The sequence below is a fragment of the Lepidochelys kempii genome, chromosome 2, assembly GCF_965140285.1.
Source record: "Lepidochelys kempii isolate rLepKem1 chromosome 2, rLepKem1.hap1, whole genome shotgun sequence".
Taxonomy (NCBI): Eukaryota; Metazoa; Chordata; order Testudines; family Cheloniidae; genus Lepidochelys; species Lepidochelys kempii.
The window spans coordinates 261,171,795-261,196,247 of NC_136381.1; positions in this window are offsets into that span (position 1 = coordinate 261,171,795).

Below are 24,453 nucleotides of genomic sequence, written 5' to 3' on the forward strand. Positions count from 1 at the left end.
AACTCAATTTTAAATGAATAGTTGGTATTACACACGAACAGGAAATGACTGTAATTGTATGTGTGTCCTGTAACCGTTTCCTTGCAGCTTTCTAAATAGTCTAATGCACAGTGCAGACAGCAGGGAAATTTGCTTGTCATCTACTTAAGAAAAGGACTCTGCATTCTTCCATTTATCTCTGCTTGGGGGCCTAACAAAACAATATTTAGAGTCACAATCGTGATTCAAAATGAAGGCAGAAATGGAGCCTCGCCAGTACTATTTATACCAACCAGGGTTAGGTAGATCTAGGGGGGTTGTCAAGACACTACCAAACACTGGCTCTTTACTCTTTCAGAGATTTATTGATTGACTTTATCACTCAAAACCACAGAGAGTACCAGGAAACCATTTTATTAGCACTTTGTGAACAAATGTATAACCAATTGTTCATCTTCTTTCTGGGCCCCCCAATTTTTATGAAGAAGGAAAATACAGAAACCTGATTCCTCTCTCACATCGGTGGCAATCAGGAGTAACTTCAGTTGAGTCAAAAGTCGTATATGTTTCTATGATCATTGTGAGAAGAGAACTGGCCCACAGTATATAATATCTGACTTTCATAAAAAAAATTTGAGTGGACTTTGAGCTTACTATGAAGTGAGGAGAAGGAGGGAAGAGGAAACAGTATTTGAACTTCACAGCCCATGGGACTGATTCATCACTGTGCTACTACAGTTTTCTACCAGTGTAACTCAAGTGAAATTGGTATAATCCTTAAGTAAAGGATTCCCTTCACCAAGGGAAGGTCATGCCTGACTAATCTAATCGCCTTTTATGATGAGATTACTGGTTTTGTGGATGAAGGGAAAGCAGTGGATGTATTGTTTCTTGACTTTAGCAAAGCTTTTGACACGGTCTCCCACAGTATTCTTGTCAGCAAGTTAAGGAAGTATGGGCTGGATGAATGCACTATAAGGTGGCTAGAAAGCTGGCTAGATTGTCGGGCTCAACGGGTAGTGATCAATGGCTCCATGTCTAGTTGGCAGCCGGTGTCAAGTGGAGTGCCCCAGGGGTCGGTCCTGGGGCCGGTTTTGTTCAATATCTTCATAAATGATCTGGAGGATGGTGTGGATTGCACTCTTAGCAAATTTGCGGATGATACTAAACTGGGAGGAGTGGTAGATATGCTGGAGGGGAGGGATAGGATACAGAAGGACCTAGACAAATTGGAGGATTGGGCCAAAAGAAATCTGATGAGGTTCAATAAGGATAAGTGCAGGGTCCTGCACTTAGGACGGAAGAACCCAATGCACAGCTACAGACTAGGGACCGAATGGCTAGGCAGCAGTTCTGCGGAAAAGGACCTAGGGGTGACAGTGGACGAGAAGCTGGATATGAGTCAGCAGTGTGCCCTTGTTGCCAAGAAGGCCAATGGCATTTTGGGATGTATAAGTAGGGGCATAGCGAGCAGATCGAGGGACGTGATCGTTCCCCTCTATTCGACATTGGTGAGGCCTCATCTGGAGTACTGTGTCCAGTTTTGGGCCCCACACTTCAAGAAGGATGTGGATAAATTGGAGAGAGTCCAGCGAAGGGCAACAAAAATGATTAGGGGTCTGGAACACATGAGTTATGAGGAGAGGCTGAGGGAGCTGGGATTGTTTAGCCTGCAGAAGAGAAGAATGAGGGGGGATTTGATAGCTGCTTTCAACTACCTGAAAGGGGGTTCCAAAGAGGATGGCTCTAGACTGTTCTCAATGGTAGCAGATGACAGAACGAGGAGTAATGGTCTCAAGTTGCAGTGGGGGAGGTTTAGATTGGATATTAGGAAAAACTTTTTCACTAAGAGGGTGGTGAAACACTGGAATGCGTTACCTAGGGAGGTGATAGAATCTCCTTCCTTAGAGGTTTTTAAGGTCAGGCTTGACAAAGCCCTGGCTGGGATGATTTAACTGGGAATTGGTCCTGCTTCGAGCAGGGGGTTGGACTAGATGACCTTCTGGGGTCCCTTCCAACCCTGATATTCTATGATTCTATGATTAAAGCAGCATTGAGTCAAGCTCTGTACATTTACCATATATGATTTATTCATTCTCTGTTGCACACATGAGGGAAAAAGAATCCTCCATTTAACAGAACAATTGACTTGATTTTCTCCTCAACTTCATTAGATTTTCAGTGGTGTAAATCGATTAATTAATATGGAGTTAATCTTGATTTACACAAATATAAGAAAGAGGAGAATAAAGCCCAATAACTATGAATAGTAGAAGACTGTGGAGCCCCGTGCAGAAAATGCCTGATTTATATTTCAAGGGTAGGGAGGACAAATCTTTCTGTCCTGTTCATGCTGTAATTGTATTTACATTTCTATTACCGCTCTCTATCTCAGGTGAGGAGGAGGAGGGAATGTATCCAGGTGAGAAGAAGACTTAAGAAGAGGGAACATATGCACAGCTTAACCAGACCAAAGAATCTGGCCCTTAGGTCTGCCTGTAGATTTAGACAAATTCTTTTGCAAATAGAATTAATGACTTCTAAATCACAAGCAGTTGTATCTGTTTTGCTGGGGAAAGCCCTTGAAAGATCAGAAGAGAAGCTGGTATCGCCAATAGTTAAGTGGACTAACTGACAGGTGGATAACCCAATCAGGACCAACAGGGACTAGTGTTAGTAATGACACATTCGGATCTGATGCAGTTGAAGAGAGGTTCTATAGGAAAGAGACTGCTCAAAAGATTGTTAGAGGAAACTAAATTAAAAGCAATAGAGAAGACACAACAAAGTGTCCTAAGAGAAGCAAGAAGGGAAAGAAGTGTGTAGTTAAAGGGTGATTTTCACCCACTAATGCAACTTTTAAAATGTCTGGAGTTACTATTAAAGCACAAGTTGCTTTAACAAACAAAAACAAGCAAACAACCCCCCTCCCCCATGTTATTGGTTAAATTTTACATCAAATTAGACTTTATCATTTTGGACACCTATTTCCTATTTTTAATGAGGGTTACAGGTTTTGCTATAATGTAAGCCCTTCAGAGAGGGACTGTATGTATCTTAGCCTGTTTTGTAAATCACTGCAGAAACTTATCGTGCAGTTGTAACCAACCCCCTTTCTTTTCTTTTTTTGGAAACTTATGTTATTTTCTGGTGTTTAGCCAAAAACCATAGTGCGGTAATTATCTGCTGTATCTACGTGCTCTGAGTTAATATGGAAATCAGTCCCAGACAAGGTGGTAGTATAAAGGCTTGTGTGACTGCACACTAGAGGGAGTACAGGAAGTTGTTAACCATGCTCAATAGCCATTTTGAAGCCGGCACGGAAGGCTTTCATTAAGGGCAGACATTGCTGCATACACACTCATCCCCCAGTCAGACATTGGAAGCTCCTGTACTATCAGCGGTGAGTTCTGCCAGGGGTACAAAACTGGCTGCCATGTTGCCCACCACCACCAGTCCTGTTCAGCCCAGACCTGCAGGGAGAAGATAGAGCTGCCAGGTGTAATCCAGGTGGAACCTGTGGGGTGGATCTCAATGCCGTTCCCTGTAATTTTACATGGTATTGAGACCATAAAGGAGGAATTGTAGACTGGAGGCCAAATGGCTTCGTGACTGCTATCAGATCACTGAACAGAAAACCCTGTGTGAGCCTAACAGCTACAACAGTTATCCATAGTTTGTTTGTTTTTTATTTGAAGTTGTGTATCTATTCAGTGGTGTGGATGCTGAAACAACTGATTATGTGGTACAACGAAATTTTTTATCTATTTGTCAATATAACAGTCCAGGGTGAGCCTACATGAAAGTAGATCTCATAAAAAGGGCCATACTGGGTCAGACCAAAGGTCCATCTAGCCCAGTATCCTGTCTTCCGACAGCAGCCAATGCCAGGTGCCCCAGAGGGAATGAACAGAACAGGTCATCATCTAGTGATCCATCCATCCCCTGTCGCCCATTCCCAGCTTCAGGCAAACAGAAGCTAGGGACACTCCCTGACCATCCTGATTAATAGCCACTGATGAACCTATAGACAATCTCCAATTGTTAGAAGTCCCAGTCCCGATATGCATCTTGTGAGGTTTAAAAACATATATTTTAGAGTTTAGGCCCTGTGTTATAGTCATCATTTTAAAGGAAAATAAAAGACCTCTAGTTAGTGATGTTACTCTAGATAGGTACTCTAGCTAGGTAGGGTACATAGTAACTGCTGTGATGTAGTGGTTTATCTTTGGAGTGTTATTCAGTAAAAAGAAATTTGAAGCTGCTAATTGTGTGTGTGTGTAACTGTCTTATGGTTTGACTGGTCCCGGATTCCTAAGAAGAAAAAGAAAGTGAATGCTATTATAATTTCCACTTTCAGTATTTAGAGGGTTCCTATGGAAAATCCAGCTGTAATCTCTTGCAAGGATATGAATTCATGGTTGGTGCAAATACCTTAGTCAGATGGAGGAATTCTATCGTACAAAGTTGTAAGTAAAACAGTGTACCTCCCCTCTATGTAGGTTACACATTGTTACCAGCTTTGCCCGTTACTTTGGGGTACGCTCATTTATTAGGGTTACTCTTCTGGGTGTGGGGGTTCTGTACGTCTATCCATGTACTGCCTGTGTCCCTTGTGTTCTCATACGGAGCTCTACTTCTCCCTGTTGCAAGTTCCCTCGCAATGGAGCCCTCCTGCAGGACCTTGGTTCCCCAGGGCTGGGTTCCTCCAGCCCCAGAATCAGATGAACACACACACACACACATTAACAGAGCGCATCTGAGAGGACCGGGTTAATCAGCACTCCCAAGCTGACCCCTTATATGTCCCTGGACCCAGTAGGCTGGGTCGAGCAGCACCTCCAAGCTGCCACCCTCATATGCCATGGGCACTGCACCGGAATAGAGTACACCTGAGCAGGCTGGTTCGAGCAGCACTTTCAATCTGCCACCCTCATATGCCCCAGGTTCAGCTCGTCCCTATTCCCACTTTCATGTTACAATTATTCTGGTGGTAACCCACTTGATGAGCAAACCCCACAGGATTTTTGGGTGCTGCAGGGATCTTTTAGCTTAGGTACGAGCAGTGTTGCTGCAGAGCGAATGAGGAAACCAAAAAACACCCACGGGGGGGGGGGGGGGAGGCGGGGAGAGAGAAGCAACCAGCTTGATCATGAAAGTTATTTATTGCCAGGTAATAACCATAAGGGAGCCAAACAAACAAAATAGTTATAATATTAAATCTAACATAAACTTGATTATAAAAGTCAGGATTAGAAAACTATAACAGATCACACAAGTCAAGGTCAGAAGGCTATACCTAGAGAGAGACAGAGAGAGAGCTGGGTTCTACCATTCCATGAAGCTTGAATAGATCGGGGTTCCGAGGTGATGGTGGTGGCTGAGGGTCTGGAGTGCTGGAGACAGGCGGACCCCCCAGCACGATCAGTCAGGAGAAGATGAAGTCCCAGTGGAATTGATGCAGATTTAGGATCCAGGCATCAGAACACTTACTTGAGCATGGGTAGGGTTTTTTTTTAGGGAAAGAACAATGGTTCAAGGGAGAACACTAGATTTGATTATGTGTAAATTGATGGCTCAAGGGAGTATACCAAAGTTGTTTTGTTCAGGCTAGACAATAGGAACTGATTATTCCTGGCTATGGGCGGTGTTCCTTGGAGGGAGCTCACAATGCAATTAGGGAGCTTCACTATTTTGGATACCAGTAAAGGATTTATTGCTAGCATTGGTCTGACAGCTACTGAGCTTGGTGTGTGCAGGCATGGGTTCATTAACATCTGGAGCAGAGATCCCCCATCATGCAGTGCTTCCCTGCTTTTCTGATCCCAGAGTTCAGTGCAGTTCTCGCCTTGGAATCTCTGTTTCCATTCTGTATGCTAATGGAGATGCCTCCTTGTCCCATCTTCGATGCAAATGAGGCTAGGGAAGTTTCCTTAATCCTGTCACCCTTGTCTGGAGGGGTTTAGGTGTGTCTCTCCCTTCCTTTTCATTGCTTTTTGTAAGTCTTTCTTCTGACCGGTTTTGGTTCAAGCAGAGGCTGGGGGCGGCGAAGGTCTTTTGTGAGTCAGACAGGCTGGGTACTGCATCCTGGTTCCCCAAGAACCCAGAGCTGCTAGGTAACAACATTGTAAATGCTTAATAAGACATCAGAGCATCATTCAGGGCAGAGTCCTGTGAAATATTTTACTCAAATTTCTAATGCACAGAAAAAGCAGATTTGGTTCGAGTGCAGTCAGTATTCTCATTACATTTTTGTCATGTCCACAAGCTTTTCAAAACTTGTAAATAATAATGATATTAATAATAAAAATTAATAACAATATCTTTCAGATTGTAAGGTATTTGGGACAGGGACTATCTTTCCTTCGGTCATATGTTTACCGGTAAGATTTTTGAAGATCTGGTTGCTATTAAACTGGTGATGCCACAAATCAGGTCAGCACAATCCTACCTTACAAGCGTAACCTGCTCATGCCCAATGTCTCATGCCGTCTAATGGAATAGAGATTACATATTCAATACATTGTAGAGGTCCATTGGTGGCTTCACTGACTGAGAACAGTGTTGAGGAGCAGTAAGTGACTAGGAAAGCACTGTGATCCGTGAACCTCTAAGCAAGATGGATTCAATTCTCCTGACAGATGGGAAAAAGAGGAGAATAGATTCCATCAAGACACCCTGGTGAGATGGATCTTCAGATCAGCTCGTGTCACCTGAATGGGAGTAGTCAGAAGTGTACAAATGGAAGTGTGACATTAAGTGAGAAAATCTTCTGCTCTGCCCAGTACTGCATGACTGCTTTGGTTGAGACCTCTGAGTTAGTGACTGGCAATATATTCCACTGTCACCATCAGAGAGGGTCCCTATTGCTAAGTAGGCTCCGTGGATGCTGATGACCTTCAGGGAAGCAGTGTGACTCCTCCTTCCCTATGATCATTCCGAAGCTTCATGAATTCCTAGCAAAAGAAGGTAAGACTTTAAATGAGGTAACAGGAGTTAGGAAAGGGATAGGCCCAAGAGGACAGGGTGATGGTGGGAGGCAGCTAGCTGAAGGGAAATTGAGACAAAACTAAGAGGAGGAGGATACTGTCAATTTTGTTTTGGACTCCCATTTCCATCACCGGGCACTGGATAAGTCCCTTAGTTTTTTACTCAGTTCTTACCCGGTGTATTGCATATTACAGAGCACTGGCATTATGCACTCAAGGCGAGATACTCCCCTCAGCCAACAAGGTGTTAAATTCTGTACTAACTGGAAAGAACAAAGGCATGGAAAACAGTAGCAAACAAGCACCTTTCTAGGTGTAAATGGTGCCGAGGGGAGAGAAACAGATTTGGTCATTGATGCTATCTGGTCAACTCCAAGCACCTGGAAATCTGTCCTGACCCCAAGGCTGCAAACTTTGATAACAAATAAGTATAGTTTCATAGAATTTAAGGCCAGAAGAGACCATTAGATCATCTAGTCTGACCTACCATATGTCACAGGCCATTAAGGGTATGTCTACACTTCATTGAAAACCCTGGTTGGCCTGGGTCAGCTGACTCGGACTTGTGGGGCTCAGGCTATGGGACTGCTTAATTGCAGTATAGACATTTGGGCTTGGGCTGGAGCCCGATCTCTGTGGTTCTGCAAGGGAGGAGGGTCCCAGAGCTCAGGATCCAGCCCTCGCCCCAATGTCTACACAGCAATTAAACCTTACCATAGCCTGAGCCCTGCAAGCCGAAGTCAGCTGCAGTGGGTGTTTAACTGATGTCTAGATGTACCCTATATTTCATCCGGTTAACCCTGTATTGAGCCCAATAAATTGGATCAGACCAGATCAAACTTTAGCAAACCAAGGTTCCCCATTTTGATTTAAAATTTTTCAGGTGCCATCAAGATCCCCCGCTCAGCACCAGGCTCTGCCCCCACTCCACCCCTTCCCACAAGGCCCCACCCTTCCCCCATCTCTTCCCGCACCCTGCTCACTCGATCCCCCCTCGCTCCGTCGCTCACTCTCCCCCACCTTCACTCCCTTTCACCAGGCTGGGGCAGAGGGTTGGGGTGCGGGCTCTGGGAGGGAGTTTGGGTGTGGGATGCGGGCTCTGGCTGGGTGGCACTTACCTCGGATGGCTCCCGAAAATGACTGGCACATCCCTCTGGTAGCAGCTCCTAGACGGGGGGAAGGGGGCATGGAGTCTCCATGCACTGCCCCTGAAGCTCCCATTGGCAGCAGTTCCCAGCCAATGGGAGCTGTGGAGTCGGCGCTGGGGGCGGGGGCAGTGCATGGAAACCTCCTACCCCCACCAGGGGCTGCAGGAAAGTGCCAGCTGCTTCTGGGAGCGGCGTGGGGCCAGGGCAGGTAGGGAGCCTGTGTTAATGCCTAAAATTTCCTGGTTTGGCTTCAGTAGCCTCTGGGAGACAGAGGGAGGGGGAGAACTTGGGGTGGAGGAGTTGCTCAGCAGGGCTCACAGACCCCCTGCAGAACCCTCTTGGACCCCCAGTGGTCCGTGGACCCCAGTTTGCTAAATGCTGGATCAGACTAAAGTATTTCAGTCCTCAGGAGACTAAACCGCCATGTGCCACAGGCAGAGACCAGGAGAGACAGAGGTGCACGAATGACTGAAACCCCTGTAATGGAAGGGAAATGATTGGGAGAACTATGCCCAGATGATCCTTGCAAGTAATCCTTGATCCATGCTGCAGAGGAAAGTAAAAAGACCCCAAGATCACTACCAATCTGATCCGGGGGGAAATTCCTTCCCAGTCCTTGATCTGTGTCTGAGAAAGAAGCTTCTCTCTACCACCTCAGAACACCAGTTCACCGCATCCATGATTGAATATCCTCCATCAAAAGGGCATATTTAATCATCATCAAATCTTCAGGCAGCCTTCTTCAACCCACCGTAATTACCTAATGCTTAACAATGAGCACATCATAAATTATTTAATAATAATTGTGGCTATCCAGCACTTATCCACAGGCTTCAACAATTGTTTGCATCCATTTAAGACTCTCAGATCATGCCAAGTGATATCAAAGATGCAATCTTCTTCCCTTTATATGATAGAAAAGGTGACAGATGAGAGTGTGCAAATTACCAAGGGCTACCTATTGCAGGTAAAGCAGTGACAAGAGTCCTCAATCAGCCTCTACAACACTGTGCCAGATTTCTTTCTGAGAGGTTCTTGGATAACTCAGTGATAGTAAATGTCTGGACAGAAAGTCACTGGGTGGTTTCAGAATAGGATGTGGTACCACTAGTGTGATCTTTATTCTCTTCCAATTGCAGACACAGTAAGTGAAGAATACCAATCATAGTAACTGGCTTTTATTGATCTACAGAGGGTCTTTGAAAGTCCTAGAAGCATGTTTAGCCAACCCCACAAGAAAAGAAAGCTGCCCATGCAAGTGTGTTATAATCAGCTGTTTATTTCATGAAGAAACCTAGACGAAACAGTTATTGCAATAATGTCCTTCCTGATCCCAACCTGATCATGCTAGGGGTGAAACAGGGTTACACATTTGTACTGTGCTTGATTCAATATCTTCTCTGCAGCTGTCGCTGATGAAGATTGTAACGTCTGCAGCCAGGAATCTGCATTCACCTTGGAGTAGATAAAACTTTTCAGTCTGTCATACCCAAAAGCACAAAGGTACCAAAAACTTGGACTATATCCAATAACTGCTGTGGCTCTTTCCCTCCATTCTGTTTTTATGAAGTTGATTATTGGATTTGATTACTAACCTCAGACTGCAGTAAAACAATAGAGATGATTTATTGCCTCTTCCACTGTTCATTTTCTAGCTCCTCTTCAGCTGATCACTATTCTTTGACACTCAGTTCTTTGATATTCGGCTGACTGCAATATGTACATTAATATTTAGCTGATAAGAGCAGGGACGAAGAGCATTGTGAAGATCTTTGTGGAGTAGCTAGCTGCCCCTTCACATCCCACTTGGTTTTCTGGAGGCCGTAGAGTAAGCCTGCTTCTCTACCCAACTAAGTCCCCATGTCCTGCTCTTTTCAGGGCAGGCAGCAGACCCACTGCTACTTTCTGGAGCTAGAGATCTTAGAAATGTTTTAGTGTTCCTGGCGTCTTATACATGTAGAGTGTTCCATGAAGTGCAATGAGGAATTCTTGGCCATCGCATTAGGATGCTGCTTGCATTTTATGTAGCTATAGCTGTTACATATCATTCATTCCTTGTTCACCTTTCACTCTTGTTTAAGGTCTTGGTAGTAAATATACAGTGCCTCAGAAAGGGGGGAAGCTATGGGTCAAATTTGGAGATGAAACTGGAGACTCTAACCCCTCTACCCTATTCCACCATGCTCTGACTCTGGATATTAAACCAACTTAGACCTGGACCTAAACTCACCCTCCCTCACTTTATCACCTCTGAACCCGGACCACTGAGTCTAAGTTGGAGCTACTCCCAGGCACGGGGTCTGGAGACGAGGACAGTAGCATGAAGAGCAACTAACAGGAGAGTTTCAGAGTAACAGCCGTGTTAGTCTGTCTTTGCAAAAAGAAAAGGAGGACTTGTGGCACCTTAGAGACTAACCAATTTATTTGAGCATGAGCTTTCGTGAGCTACAGCTCATCCGATGAAGTGAGCTGTAGCTCACGAAAGCTCATGCTCAAATAAATTGGTTAGTCTCTAAGGTGCCACAAGTACTCCTTTTCTTTTAACAGGAGAGTGTTGGTTGAAGTAGCCCCATCCTACTTTACTTACACACTTTTCTGGCCCTTTTGCCTGTACGTGACTCCAGCTTAGTTTCCCAGACCCATCAGTAAGTGGCAGGAAGTAAGTATAAAGAAGCCTAATTTACATTACCTCCAAAATAGGCCTGGTATTTTTAACCAGCCCCAGTCCAGACTAGGGCTCTTAGGCGTTACAGCAATACAAACAAACAGACAAACAAACAATAGTGAGCATCTGTGACTCTTTTTTCCTACCTTCTTTTCCAAGGATCGGTCACGTTCTCCACTCCATCCTGCCCTGCTCCTGGACTCCGCTCTAGTCTTCCTGGATCACCTATCAGTCCCCACACCCCCAGCTCTCACCAGCCCATCCTTTAAGAAGCAGCAATGCTCCCTTCCAGTTCTGGCATGAGCTGGGTCTGCCTTATATAGGCCAGACGTCTCCCATTCCTAGCGGCCTCTGCAGGTATCATGGCTGGTTAGAGCCATCTGGACTACCTACAGCTGCCTGGGTTTTGTTTGTTTATGTTGTCCTTGGTGCTTTTCTCCATGTGACAGTTGACTCTGTCACAATCTCTCTTGCTTTCAATGACATTTGTTACTTTTACCTCCCATTTGCATGATTGCCACTAGATGGAAGTATATTACTGTTAAATATAAGAGGAGTAGTTGTGGCACCTTAGAGACTAACAAATTTATTTGAGCATAAGCTTTCGTGAACTACAGCTCACTTCATCGGATGCATGCAGTGGACAATACAGTAGGGGGATTTTATATACACAGAGAACATGAAACAATGGGTGTTACCATACACACTGTAACCAGAGTGATCAGGTAAAGTGAGCTATTACCAGCAGAATAGCGGGGGGGAGGGGGACATTTTGTAGTGATAATCAAGGTGGGCCATTTCCAGCAGTTGACAAGAACATGTGAGGAACGACGGGGGGTAGGGGGTGGGAGGGGGGGGGGAATAAACATGGGGAAATAGTTTTACTTTGTGTAATGACACATCCACTCCCAGTCTTTATTCAAGCCTAAGTTAATGGTGTCCAGTTTGCAGATTAATTCCAATTCAGCAGTCTCTCCTTGGAGTCTGTTTTTGAAGTTTTGTTGTTGAAGAATTGCCACTTTTAGGTCTGTAATTGAGTGACCAGGGAGATTGAAGTGTTCTCCTACTGGTTTTTGAATGTTATAATTCTTGACGTCTGATTTGTGTCCATTTATTCTTTTACGTAGAGACTGTCCGGTTTGGCCAATGTCCATGGCAGAGGGGCATTGCTGGCACATAATGGCATATATCTATGCCCCTACTCTACTTGCGCTACATTGATGACATCTTCATCATCTGGACCCATGGAAAAGAAGCCCTTAAGAGATCCACTTCCTGGACACTACAGTGCTAATAAGTGATGGTCACATAAGCACCACCCTATACCAGAAACCTACTGACCGCTATGCTTACCTACATGCCTCCAGCTTTCACCCTGACCACACCACACGATCCATTGTCTACAGCCAAGCTCTACGATACAACCACATTTATTCCAACCCCTCAGACAGAGACCAACACCTACAAGATCTCTATCAAGAGTTCTTACAACTACAATACCCACCTGCTGAAGTGAAGAAACAGATTGACAAAGCCAGAAGAGTACCCAGAAGTCACCTACTACAGGACAGGCCCAAGAAAGAAAATAACAGAACGCCACTAGCCATCACCTTCAGCCCCCAACTAAAACCTCTCCAATGCATCATCAAGGATCTACAACCTATCCTGAAGGATGACCCATCACTCTCACAGATCTTGGGAGACAGGCCAGTCCTTGCTTACAGACAGCCCCCCAACCTGAAGCAAATACTCACCAGCAACAACACACCACAGAACAAAAACACTTACCCAGGAACCTTTCCTTGCAACAAAGCCTATTGCCAACTGTGTCCACATATCTATTCAGGGGACACCATCACAGGGCCTAATGACATCAGCCACACTATCAGAGGCTCGTTCACCTGCACATCTACCAATGTGATATATGCCACCATGTGCCAGCAATGCCTCTCTGCCATGTACATTGGCCAAACTGGACAGTCTCTACCTAAAAGAATAAATGGATACAAATCAGACGTCAAGAATTATAACATTCAAAAACCAGTAGGAGAACACTTCAATCTCCCTGGTCACTCGATTACAGACCTAAAAGTGGCAATTCTTCAACAACAAAACTTCAAAAACAGACTCCAAGGAGAGACTGCTGAATTGGAATTAATATGCAAACTGGACACCATTAACTTAGGCTTGAATAAAGACTGGGAGTGGATGTGTCATTACACAAAGTAAAACTGTTTCCCCATGTTTATTTTTCCCCCATACTGTTCCTCACACGTTCTTGTCAACTGCTGGAAATGGCCCACCTTGATTATCACTACAAAACGATATGAGTCAGCAGTGTGCCCTTGTTGCCAAGAAGGCCAATGGCATTTTGGGATGTATAAGTAGGGGCATAGCGAGCAGATCGAGGGACATGATCGTTCCCCTCTATTCAACATTGGTGAGGCCTCATCTGGAGTACTGTGTCCAGTTTTGGGCCCCACACTTCAAGAAGGATGTGGATAAATTGGAGAGAGTCCAGCGAAGGGCAACAAAAATGATTAGGGGACTGGAACACATGAGTTATGAGGAGAGGCTGAGGGAGCTGGGATTGTTTAGCCTGCAGAAGAGAAGAATGAGGGGGGATTTGATAGCTGCTTTCAACTACCTGAAAGGGGGTTCCAAAGAGGATGGCTCTAGACTGTTCTCAATGGTAGCAGATGACAGAACGAGGAGTAATGGTCTCAAGTTGCAGTGGGGGAGGTTTAGATTGGATATTAGGAAAAACTTTTTCACTAAGAGGGTGGTGAAACACTGGAATGCGTTACCTAGGGAGGTGGTAGAATCTCCTTCCTTAGAGGTTTTTAAGGTCAGGCTTGACAAAGCCCTGGCTGGGATGATTTAACTGGGAATTGGTCCTGCTTTGAGCAGGGGGTTGGACTAGATGACCTTCTGGGGTCCCTTCCAACCCTGATATTCTATGATTCTATGATTCTAAAGGTCCCCCGCCCCCACCCCGCTCTCCTGCTGGTAATAGCGCCCCTTACCTGATCACTCTGGTTACAGTGTGTATGGTAACACCCATTGTTTCATGTTCTCTGTGTATATAACATCCCCCTACTGTATTTTCCACTGACTGCATCCGATGAAGTGAGCTGTAGCTCACGAAAGTTTACGCTCAAATAAATTTGTTAGTCTATAAGGTGGCACAAGTCCTCCTGTTCTTTTTGCGGATACAGACTAACACGGCTGCTACTCTGAAAACTGTTAAATATGTGAGTTGTTATATATGGTTCGACCAGCAGGGGGCAGTCTGTGTCTTTGTAGCTATATAAACACCCAATATTGGTGAGAACAAACGCACAGGTGGGATTCATCTTTTGAAGCCACAATGGTGAAGTGAATTTCTGTCCTCCAGTGAAGTCCAGAAGGAACCCTAGAATCCATCTGTAGACCACGTGAAGTGTACCACAAAGAGTGCAAAGTTCACCACACCACCCTGTTACCCACACTCACTCCTGAGCTGAGTCAGGGCCCAGGGTGCAAAGAAAACAATACTCGGCTATTTTCTAATGCTTTTCAGCATAGATCTCTCAAAGCAGTTTACAAAAGAGGTCAGGATCATTACATAGATGGGGAAACAGTGACAATCCGTTTGGATTTGTGCCAGGCCGATCAGCAACTGATTTTATCTTTGCCTTAAGATTGCTTTTTCAAAACCACAGAGAAAAGGGGGAAACCCTGCCTGTGGTATTCACCAGTCTTAAGAAGGCTTGTTTATGGCCATGATCTGAGAGAAGGCATGCGGTGGTGCATGAGAAGAAAAGAGATACCTGAAGACTATTTCAGGCTTGGGCCAGACATAAAATGAGGATGCTGTTGCCATAGTTAGAAGGCCACGTGGAGAAGCAGCGGTTTCTAGTGGAAGTTGGAGGACATCGGGGTTGGCTCTAAGCCCCTTTTTGTTCACCTTGGTGCTTGATGCACTTGCAGAAGACATCCCGAGCATAGGCGCTCACTTTTGTTCTTGCCGGGGGGTGCTTTTGAAGAGGTGTGTGTGTTGCGGGGGGGGGGCTATTTTCAGTACATGTATACACTTCTTTCATATTCTAGTTATTGAATGTGTCTATCATTGGTATCTTTACCATTTTACTAATGATGACATTGTCATGAACTACATCATTACATTATCATGAATTACAGTATATTAAAATCATTGAAACCACCCACAAGCTGTCTTCACTAACATCCCAGTTTAAAGACATTCTGTCTCACTGTAGCTTTCTGGATGAAACTGTCAGTAATCTTATTTACATCTAGGTTCCCTGGTATTATGTTGATGCACGTTAAGGACAGCTACATTATTCAGTTGCATCTGTCCCACTGATGACTGGAGATAATTTTTAAGTTTTCTGAAGCAGGAAAATGAGAATGCCACAGTTCAGGATGATACAGATGCAGTGAGAAGGATTCATATGAATTTGCAGTACTCTGGAAACATAGTGCTTCCAGAGTAGTGCAAATGACTCCAAGATCTCTTTCTTGCTGGGTAACAGCTAATTTAGGCACCATAATTTTGCATGTACTGTTGGGATTATGTTTCGCCTTTAACATTGCCTTTGCATTTAACATTGAATTTCATCTGCCATTTTCTTGCCAAGTCACCCAGTTTTGTGAGGTCCCTTTGTAACTCTTTGCAATCTGTTTTGGACTTAACTATCTTGAGTACTTTTGTATCATCTGCAGACTTTGCCACCTCACTGTTTACCCCTTTTTGCAGATCATTTATGAATATATTGAACAGCACCGATCCCAGACCAGTACAAGCCCCTTGGGGGGGACACTATTCACTTCTCTCCGTTCTGAAAATAGACCATTTGTTCCTACCCTTTGTTTCCTATCTTTTAACTGGAGTGCCTGGGAATGCTTTCAGGATCATCTAAGGATCCTTACTTTAATTTAATGACAAGCCTTTCCTTAGCTTGATCATCTTGCCTCTCTTTATAAACAAACTCCCTGCCCCAAGGGCAGAAGTTGTTAGCAGCACAGAGTGGATCCCGTTCCATGCTCAAGCTCTTACTTCTGGGTGCTGAACACCCGCTATTTTTCCCCATGGGTGCTTGAGCCTCAGAGCACCCAGGGAGTCGGCGCCTACGATCCTGAGAGTGAAAAGAACAGGAGGACTTGTGGCACCTTAGAGACTAACAAATTTATTTGAGCATAAGCTTTCGTGAGCTACAGCTCACTTCATCGGATGCATGCAGTGGAAAATACAGTGGGGAGATTTATATACGCAGAGAACATGAAACAATGAGTGTTACCATACACACTGTGTGTTACCATACACACTGTACTCGTACAGATCCTGAGAGTGGCACTCTGGTGCGTGTGCTGTGCAGATGAGGCAGTGCTCATGACAGAGATCAAAGCGGAAGTGGAAGAAGATTTAGAGAGATGGAGGGGTGTAGTGGAAAGAACTGGCATGAAAATCAGCAGAAACAAAACAGAGCATCTGATCTTTAGATTCGATGATTCCCTGCAGGAAGACAGCCAGATTGTGAGTCAGGGAGGGAGGGAGGGAGGCAGCCATAATCAAAAGTACAGAAGTTCAAGTCACTAGATCCTATAGTACAAGATAATGGTGAACTCAATGATGAACTTATGGGCAGAACAGGAAGGGCATTGACTAAATGGAGAGAAGTGAATGGAGTGTCCTGCAATAGGAGAATATCTATCAAATTGAAAAGTAAGATCTGCCAGACAGTAATTAGGTCCGCACTTTTGTATGGCTCTGAATGCTGGGCACTGAGAAAGAGACAGGAGCAGATCTTGAAGGCTGAGGAAAAGAAAATGTTAAGATGTATCCTTGGAGTACAAAGGAAGGATCACGTTCAGAACAAACTCATTAGGGGAAGTGTGAAGGTGGTACCCATTACAGAGAAGCTGAGGGAATATGGGCGTAGATGGTTTGGCATGTTAAAAGAAGATCGGAAGACAATATAGAAATACTTAGTGTGGAGGAAAAAATCCACTGGACCCAAATAAGCCTAAACTTCCCAAGTAGGCCTAAAACTTTGGTCAAGCGAACTGTGTATCTAGAGCATAAGAAAAGAGTGAGGAAAATTCCAGTGTGAGACAATGGCAACACCACAGCTTAAGAAATGTAACCCGAACAGCTAGAAATCAGGAAAGACCCGTTAACCGCAAAGAACAGCCTGTCAATAACAGGAAAAGCTTGGTTTGCTATATTCCAAATAAGGAAAGCTGTTATTAAAGCTTGCACTATATGCCAAATAAGGGGGAAATGCTGTTAAAGGAAATGTGCTTAACAAATTGTGGTTTTCAGCTATATAAATCCCTGTATTTTCTGTTTATGCAGAGCAGCTTCAGCTGACTCTCCCTGTATGCGCATGCTTGAATAAACAGACCTCAGGCTTGGTTCTGATCCAAACACAACGCATGGTTAATTTTCCACCACAATAGGAATAGTAGTGGAGGGAAAGAAAAGTGTTGGAAGACCCAAAACTAGATGGATAGATGTCCTACAAAAGGATTTGATTAGCTGTGGAGTTTCCAAGGAACTGCTTCAAAACAAAAGAAGGACTTGAAGACCCAACCCCATGTAGATGGAAATCAATGCTAGATAATACAGAGAGGGAAACTGAGGCACACAGCAGCAAACACCCAGATCTTCAAAGGTATTTAGCTGATTTCAATCTCTTTGAGGATCTGGGCCCAAGTGACTTTCCCAAGGTCACACAGCAGGACAATGGTAGTCAGGAATAGAACCCATGTCTCCCGAGTGCCACTCCCATGATCTACCCACTAGATGACACTGCCATCTCAGATGATAGTCCTTTCCCACTCCATCTTGGGCTTGCCAACTGATTCTGTCAACAGAGGACCCAAATGGAGCTAACTGTGCTATTTGTGATATGGACAAATGCCATAGGCCACCCAATGGTGACACCTTTGGGATGCTTGGCTTGCGTCAGACTTGAAGAAGCAACCTGGAGGTGACTGAGCCTCCATTCCCCATTACCTGTTGCTTACACCACACAGATAACTTTCCCTTCTACAAACAGCAAGCAGTATATATTTGAAGGGGAATAAAACCTCACTAGGAAATCAACTCCAGGGCAGGCAGGTGTCCAGAAATACATATTTTGTTTGCTTTAATTGGCATTATTATTACTTATGTGTTTGTATTGTGGTAGCGTCTATGAGTCATGAACTAGGATCCCATTGTGCTAGGAGCTGTACAAGCACAAAACAAAAATAAGATGGTCCCTGCTCCAAAAAGCTTACAATCTAAGTGATCATCATTTTATTATTTATATTACCATAGCACTTAGAGGCCTCTGTGTTGCAGGCAAACCAGCTCAAATTAAAAACTAATAGGCAGTTCCCTTGTCTATGAACCTGTTGGTTACCAATGTTATTGTGTCCACTTGTTAGAACAGAACAAAGGAAGATGTTGTCGCACTGCGTTCACGTGGCACATGCCCTGGTATTTGCATTTGCACTAAGTTTACCTGTGATTGCTGTCTATATTCTTAATGAACCCTGAAATAATCATGTATGTTAGAGTTTAGTTGTGAATTAATTTGATATGTAAAACTGCATGCAAACTAATGTTCTTGACTATCACATTGTTTCCGTTTATCTATACCCATTTGTCTAAAATTGGTCAGCAAGGAGGAACACTGACTTCAGCACGTGGGTGGATTGTGTGCTAAACAAGGGAAAGGGAAATCTACGGACACATACTGAGCTAAAAACACTTGGCAGGCTATTTTCAGCTATAAATACTGGACCTTGGGGATGATCCTGACACCTCTTGATCTTTTCAGGTGCTGTCAGGAGGCTTTCCAGATACAAGACAGAGTTCCCCAGATCCACTTTGGGAAAACCCTAAGGAACTTATGAAAAGACTCTAAGAGACAGGCAGATTGCTACATCTCTGCTAGCATTCGGACTACATCATCTGATCCAACTGTAATGTATTTTATCCACTTTAACCTTGCAATAGCTCTCATTTCTTTTCCTTAGTTAATAAATCTTTAGTTAGTTACTAAGGAATCGGCTACAGCGTTTTCTTTGGTGAGATCTGAAGTATACTGTGACCTGTGGTAAGTGACTGGTCTTTTGGGACTGGAAGAACCTACTGTGTGATGAATTTTGGCTTTAATAACCTTGCTTTCACCATAAGTCCCGTTTGTCTGGGTCATAAAGTAGGGGCTGGAGACCCTAAAGGGGACTATTGGTGGCTCCATGATATAGTGATCCAGGAGTACACTTTAGTTACTGGCTTGGTGAAATCTAATGGACCACCAGACCACTAGCCCTGGTTTATGACAGTCTGACCTGAGCTAGGCACTCTTAGCTGTGAGCCACTCCAGGCAGTGTGACAACCCTACTGAGGGACTAAGGCCTCATTGTGCAGGGAGCTGTATGAACATAATAAAAAGACAGCCCTGCTCTGAAGAACTTGCAGTCTAGGTTAAGAGTAAGATGCAACGGCTGGATGAAACAAACAGCCAGGGAGGATGAGGTAGCCGTAACACAAGCATGTTTTCATATGGATTGGCTGGGCACACAATGTAGCTTCCTGCTTGCCTAGATGTTGTCAGCTGGCAGTGTTGTGTAGGTATCACAGAAGAAGTGTGTTGTGAGAAGGTGGCCTATATGGAATTCATAAAAACACCACCTCACAATGATAACGGGTGGCAGGAGGGACTTAAGGCCATAGGGAACTGTGAAAGGTAAAGGCTAGATTCTCTGCTGCATGTCCTGAGAAGCACACACAATGCAGAGGAGTGGAAACAAAAAGTGGCATAGAATCATAGAATCATAGAATATCAGGGTTGGAAGGGACCCCAGAAGGTCATCTAGTCCAACCCCCTGCTCGAAGCAGGACCAATTCCCAGTTAAATCATCCCAGCCAGGGCTTTGTCAAGCCTGACCTTAAAAACCTCGAAAGAAGGAGATTCTACCACCTCCCTAGGTAACGCATTCCAGTGTTTCACCACCCTCTTAGTGAAAAAGTTTTTCCTAATATCCAATCTAGACCTCCCCCACTGCAACTTGAGACCATTACTCCTCGTTCTGTCATCTGCTACCATTGAGAACAGTCTAGAGCCATCCTCTTTGGAACCCCCTTTCAGGTAGTTGAAAGCAGCTATCAAATCCCCCCTCATTCTTCTCTTCTGCAGACTAAACAATCCCAGCTCCCTCAGCCTCTCCTCATAACTCATGTGTTCTAGACCCCTAATCATTTTTGTTGCCCTTCGCTGGACTCTCTCCAATTTATCCACATCCTTCTTGAAGTGTGGGGCCCAAAACTGGACACAGTACTCCAGATGAGGCCTCACCAATGTCGAATAGAGGGGAACGATCACGTCCCTCGATCTGCTCGCTATGCCCCTACTTATACATCCCAAAATGCCATTGGCCTTCTTGGCAACAAGGGCACACTGCTGACTCATATCCAGCTTCTCATCCACTGTCACCCCTAGGTCCTTTTCCGCAGAACTGCTGCCTAGCCATTCGGCCCCTAGTCTGTAGCAGTGCATTGGATTCTTCCGTCCTAAGTGCAGGACCCTGCACTTATCCTTATTGAACCTCATCAGATTTCTTTTGGCCCAATCCTCCAATTTGTCTAGGTCCTTCTGTATCCTATCCCTCCCCTCCAGCGTATCTACCACTCCTCCCAGTTTAGTATCATCCACAAATTTTCTGAGAGTGCAATCTACACCATCCTCCAGATCATTTATGAAGATATTGAACAAAACCGGCCCCAGGACCGACCCCTGGGGCACTCCACTTGACACCGGCTGCCAACTAAACATGGAGCCATTGATCACTACCCGTTGAGCCCGACAATCTAGCCAGCTTTCTACCCACCTTATAGTGCATTCATCCAGCCCATACTTCCTTAACTTGCTGACAAGAATACTGTGGGAGACCGTGTCAAAAGCTTTGCTAAAGTCAAGAAACAATACATCCACTGCTTTCCCTTCATCCACAGAACCAGTAATCTCATCATAAAAGGCGATTAGATTAGTCAGGCATGACCTTCCCTTGGTGAATCCATGCTGGCTGTTCCTGATCACTTTCCTCTCATGCAAGTGCTTCAGGATTGATTCTTTGAGGACCTGCTCCATGATTTTTCCAGGGACTGAGGTGAGGCTGACTGGCCTGTAGTTCCCAGGATCCTCCTTCTTCCCTTTTTTAAAGATTGGCACTACATTAGCCTTTTTCCAGTCATCCGGGACTTCCCCGGTTCGCCACGAGTTTTCAAAGATAATGGCCAATGGCTCTGCAATCACAGCCGCCAATTCCTTCAGCACTCTCGGATGCAACTCGTCCGGCCCCATGGACTTGTGCATGTCCAGCTTTTCTAAATAGTCCCTAACCACCTCTATCTCCACAGAGTTTACCTGAGTGCTCCCTGGATTCCGGGTTACTTGGGGGGCCAGAATTGCCACTGGGTTAAATTGGAGCAGCCCCGAAACTGTCATAGTGATGAGCATTTTGGCCACTCCCCCTCCCACCTGTGATCCGCCCTCTCCTGCCCCCCAAGCAGCCCCTCATGGCAGGGGCTGAGAGAGGACCTATGCAGCTCCTACACAGGGGAGATTTCCCTGGATGTCACTGCAGCTCTTTATGATCCCTGCACATGGCACAATGGGCCTTTTTTGAGTACTGCTCTTTGGCCCTAAGTGTTCAGCTCAGCTTTGAAAAATAGATGAATTACGATCCGACTGCATGTTGCCTTCCACAATGTCGCCACAAGCTGGGTGAGGCTTTGAGAAGGCTAACGGCATATTGGGCTGCATTGCCAGCAGATCAAGGGAAGTGATTATTGCCCTCTATTCAGCACTGGTGAGGCCACATCTGGAGTACTGTGTCCAGTTTTGGGGCCCCCACTACAGAAGGGATCTGGACAAATTGGAGAGAGTCCAGCAGAGGGCCCCCACCTACAGAAGGGATCTGGACAAAAATGATCGGGGGCTGGGGCACATGATTTACGAGGAGAGGCTGAGGCAACTGGGCTTGTTTAGTTTGCAGAAGAGAAGAGTGAGGGGGGGGGGGGGATTTGATAGCAGCCTTCAACTACCTGAAGGGGGGTTCCAAAGAGGATGGATCTAGACTGTTCTCAGTGGTGGCAGATGACAGAACAAGAAGCAATGGTCTCAAGTTGCAGTGGGGGAGGTCTAGGTTGGATATTAGGAAACACTATTTCACGAGGAGGGTGGTGAAGCACTGGAATGGGTTACCTAGGCAGGTGGGGGAATCTCCATCCTTAGAGGTTTTTAAGGCCCGGCTTGACAAAGCCCTGGCTGGGATAATTTTGTTGGGGTTGGTCCTGCTTTGAGCAGGGGCTTGGGCTAGATGACCTCCTGAGGTCTCTCCCAACCCTAATCTTCTATGATTCTGTGATTCTAGGTGCTACTTTCATACAACTGGTTGTTAGTGACAATGATATATAGAAATTGTAAATGATGTGCCAGAATGAATGTAACTTGGTCTGGGTCAATTTCACAACCTTTGTCAAGAGCGAGGCAGATGGAGATGCTCCCTATCTGTGAGGTGAACAAACCATCCGAGAGGGGAGTTAGCAGAGAATGGCCACGGTGACTCATGCACTTAATATTGCTGCAGTTTCCACTGATTATTTCTGTGTGTAGAACTTATTCAGTCTGGAGAGAGCTCTCACTAATCAGAGAGCGGCATTGGTGGAAGAGGGTTAATGTATCTTAACTGCCTTGTATATCACAATAATAGAGCAAGACAAACATAACTGCTTCTTATGCTTCTGATTTGTTATGGCTTGAAATCCTACTTCTGCTGAAGTCAGGGTGTGTTTTGCCATTTCCTTGGGCCCAGCTCCTCAGAGGTACTTAGGAGCTTAACTCCCATTGATTTTAATGTGAGTTTGGCACCTAAATACCTTTTGAGGAGCTGGGCCTTCATTCACATCAGGTCCTAGTGCTAAGAAGACACCAAGAGCTGCCCTTTGAAAAGTGTGTGTGACTCTGACTCGCATGTCCATTAGGCATTTGATGCCTGATGTAACTACATAAAGGAATATCTGGTCTCTTCTTCAAATACTTTAGTCTACAAGTCTGTTTCTGTTCCCAGATAGTCAATAAGCAAAACTGCCATCAACTTTAATGGGAATAGGAGAGGACCCTAAATTAAGTAGACAAGTAAGCATGAGTCTGGATATAAATAGCTAATTATTTACTCATATGTCCTGAAGAATTGAATCCCAGATAAAGATTTTTCCTAAAGTGATTTCTTTATGGTACTTTAAAAACATAACATTTTGCCTCTGCTCAGTTGAACCCAGATTATGTGGTCTCAGGAACTGCTATGCCAGAAGTACTTATTAGTACTAATTGAATTTATGTTTGGCTTTATGTTATGAAAAGTTCCCCAGATAAGAAAGTAACGTGTCCGGTTTTGACCAAAACCTTCTTGGAAGACATTTAAACCTCTAATTCTCTGTGTGTTCCTGTCCTCATTAGCAAATCTAGCAAGAGAGATGCCCCTGGGCCTCACAGGTTAAAAATAACTAAACACATCCGGGCCTTGTTTTAATTTATTTTTTTTTAATTGGAAACCTATTTATCCCATCTGCTTCAGTGACTTTTATGGGCTAATATGTACAATCAGTTTGTTCTTTTTAAAATTGTTTTTACACTGGTGTCAACATTAGATGGTTGTAGTTGATTCAGTATAAAACAATGAAGTCAGTGTTCTGCAAATGCAGGAAGAAATGTGAATGCAGTGAATGTCATTTAAATTAAGGAAATGATTAAACAAGTGGCAGGCCCATGCAGGTTATACACCCAACACAGTAATGCTCTCAAGAGTTTGAAAAAACAATTCCATCAAAGAAGTTACACATTTGATTTCTTAGGAGTTTAATAAACTCACTGTTACCTTAAATGTTCATGTGAAATGATTTTCACTTTACAACCTTGCATTTTATTGCTTTAAATATCTGAAGATCTTCTCTTTTACACACCTGTTGTAATTTATCTTGTTGCTGTTTATCAAAGAAAGATTAAGTTAAAAAAAAAAGAAAAGAAAGTGCCCTGTTTCAAAATTGCTGTCAGGAATTAAAGTAATTTGGGTCCTGATCTAATCCCGGTCTACACTTAAAAGTTAGGTCAACATGGCTGTGTTGGGCAGGGTGTGAAAAATCCACATGCCTGACTGATGTAGCTATGCCGACCAAACACCCAGGATTGGTGCAGCTATGTTGATGTAAGAATGCTTCCATTGACATAGCTACCATTATTTGAGGAGGCTGTATTTCTTCATAAATGGAAAAACCCCTTCCATCATTTTAGGCTGCATCTACGGGGTTATGACAGCATAGCTACAGTCTCCAAAGTGTAGACATACCCTAAGACTCCCATCAACTTCAATAGCATTGGGATCAGGCCCTTCATGAGAAGAACCTCATGTTGTAACAATAGCCAGCATCATCCCTCAGGGTTCCAAGTTAATTCATGATGACAGTTTTCACCCCAATGCTGTGAAGATTTGTGAAAGGACTGATTGGCAGAGGGAACAGAGAAAGATCAGGTTTGTAAGGTAGTTTGGGGTAATTAAGGAGGGCTATTAAAAGTCAGGCCTTTGTGAACTTGATCTCATGTAGATGTTGTCAGGAAAT